This window comes from Haliotis rufescens, unplaced genomic scaffold (assembly GCF_023055435.1).
Source record: "Haliotis rufescens isolate VD_foot unplaced genomic scaffold, xgHalRufe1.0.p SCAF_10, whole genome shotgun sequence".
Lineage (NCBI taxonomy): Eukaryota > Metazoa > Mollusca > Gastropoda > Lepetellida > Haliotidae > Haliotis > Haliotis rufescens.
In genome coordinates, this window is record NW_025963780.1 from 25,821,764 (window position 1) to 25,824,882 (window position 3,119).

Genomic DNA, 3,119 nt, shown 5'->3' on the forward strand with positions numbered 1-3,119 from the left:
GACTCGCTGATGACACTTATATGGGACTGTTTACCCTGTCGGGAAAGTATCATTTTTCGGTAAAGAAACGACCTCCTTTTGAACAAAGACTGAAAACAATGAACGTAAAGTCGGTCACTAGACTGTATTCAAGTCACGATTGTTGTCGATGGGATCACAGTATCATTCGGCACAAATCGACCGTTTCCGTATGACTGTGCGATATCGGAGTGAAGGTTCCAGTTACATGACTTTAAAAAATAAACTCTGTGTTAAAAACGCAGTGAATGTGACCGATGCATCTAAGTAGATTATAAAGCTGATTGTAATCCACTCTTTCCTAAAATAAGCGAGCCTACTGGCGCGTATGTTTTTCAAGGACAAATCTTAGTTGGTTTAGGTGCATTTCGGACACTGAGAAACACGGGCTTATATTTCCCAGGGAACATTCTGGATATATAAATAGCAGACAATTCCTGTTATAACGAAGTCTGATATATCGAACCCGTAGTTAGACTATGTCCCCATCAGTCTACTGTTTGTCGTAAGATGGAAATATATGGATGTGTTGGTCAGGCTCGGTGATTTGCTGGAGCAATGCCTAAGGAATGGGTGAGTTGGGTGTGACGCCGCTTTAAACAGTATCCCAGGTATAGCACGTCGTATAATCACCAGGAATTACAGTATCTTTTTTCTTTATGTGAATAACAAATTTCGGATATAACGAATACATTTTGAGGATCCATTGAAGATCGTCATATTCAGAAAATGTTTCTTGAATTCCGTTCAAGTTTTAGTCGTTTGAGTGGGACTGGTTTGTTTTGTGTTAGTCTTCACGAGGTATACGGAGCGCTATGTCCCTTACCAGTACATCACCCACAGGTGGTGGGTTCGAAGCCCGATTATTACCGTAAGTCCTTGAATAGACGCCTGCCTTGAATACACGCAGAGTCTGACACACTCACAGAGTGAAATAAACAAACGCTCCAGCGTCTATTCGGATTTACGGTATTCTAGTTTTTCGCGCCATGACCGTGTCTGTCTTTCCTCCACATCAGGTTGACACACCAATTGATAACTGAAACATTGGTAAAATCGGCTATCACCATTATGCTAATCACAGTCTACAGGAAGAACAACGTCCGCTCATTTGTGCGCATGTCCCTGGACCACCACCATCTCAACCTCCCGTCTGGATCCGCCTATGCGATTCGTGCGTTTCTTTCATTTATGAAAGATGACACAGTCCACAGGAATAGCCAGCCACTTGAAATGTATCATATTATGTCTCTTATGCTTCCCCTGACGAAAGTAATGTTTACAGCAAATAAACTTGAGCGTTGATTGCCTTAGCTTGCTAGTCTCTAATACGACATGCTGACGATCCCTCATTTTGTTACAAAACTTTTATTGGTGGTTTAACACCGATCAGGCAGTCTATATACGATTCCCTGCACTCTTACGATAATGAGTATTGTTAAATCATAATTTCACATTTGAACAGGATAAAAATACACTGAATGCAACCTATCGAATTGGTTTCAAAATAGCAAAGTGAAATATCTTGATATGTCCCCTGTATTGATGGCTTGTGGATTCATTGTCATCCAGCCGAATAATTGTCAAGAAGGCGTGTCATGGTCATGTGGCGTCTGTAGTGGTCATGACATGCTGAATGAGATGAGAATCAGACAGTGATTCCTATTACACACATTTAACACACAGTCACCAAGCCTGACCACCTGATCCATTTAGTGGCCTCCTACCACAAGCGTTGGTCACCCAGGACCAATTCCATCTGGAATCCCCAACTGGTCAAAAGTCACAATCCTGTGAAGATTCCAGATCAGAATTGGTCTTCAGCAACCCATGCTTGTCGTGAGAGGCGACCAACAGGATCGGGTGGTCAGCCTCGCTGACATGGTTGATGCATCACATCCAAATTGCATAGACTGATGCTCATGATATAACAATCATTGCACAGTCTGGTCCTGATTCGATTATTTACAGACCGCCATCATATAGCTGGAATATTGCTGAGTGTGGGTTAAACAACAAACAAACAGTAGTCACAATCTGTGATATTTACCATGTCATCCTTTGTCAAGCTCAGTGACTGCTGCTCTTATTAATCACTGGTTTGTCTGGTCCAGACTCAACAGTTTACAGGCAGTCGTTACATAGGAGGACTTTTGTGAAGTGTGATGCCTAGCTGCAATTTGGTACAGTGAGGTAGCCTAGTGTAACGCATGTCCAAATCTGCTGAAGATCCGGGGTAGAATAGGTCTTCAGCAACCCATGCTTGCCGTAAAAAGCGACTATGCTTGTCGTAAGAGGCGACTAACGGGATCGGGTGGTCAGACTCGATGACTTGGTTGATGCATGTCATCGATCCCAATTGCGTGGAACAATGCTCATTATATCAATCACTGGAATGTCTGGTCCTGACTTGATTTTTTACAGAATGCCGTCTTATAGCTGGAATATTGCTGAGTGCCTATGTATACAGTGTTGACAGAGTGCAAAGATATGAATTTGTGGGAGTATTTGGGTCATACCATCAATTATTCCTTGATAACCATGAACTTGTTAATTTTAGACCTTGTTGATTTGTGTTACTGATTTTCTTAATCTTGTTTATTAATCAATATGTCAAGAGTGTTGAGATGATTGATAGAGAGGTAGGAGTGTAATAAAAAAATGCTGATTTGAGGTTAATATGCAAAAGAACAAACTTACAAACCAGATGAAACAAAATAAAACAGTTTTAGCCTTACCAGAGCTACCACTATGAACCGCCGTCATATAGCTGGAATATTGCTGGGTGCGGCATTAAACAACAAACCAAAAACCAAAACTGCCTTCAATTCTCTACTTGGGTTCAATGAGTAAATTCAAATCATCAACACCAGAGTATAATCAATCTCGATTATCTGCCGAAACAGACTCCATTGGGCGCGAAAGGCACAACAGTGATAAAAATTATATGAATGAGTCATTGAAAATCAGTGATGAAACCAGGTGTTTGCGAAAAGGATAAACATGTCCTGTGCTACTGGTAGCAATCACAAAGGGTGTTAGCTGCCTTTAGCATAAAAACATCCTCACCATACAGAAGTTCAATTAAGTCAAAACATGGG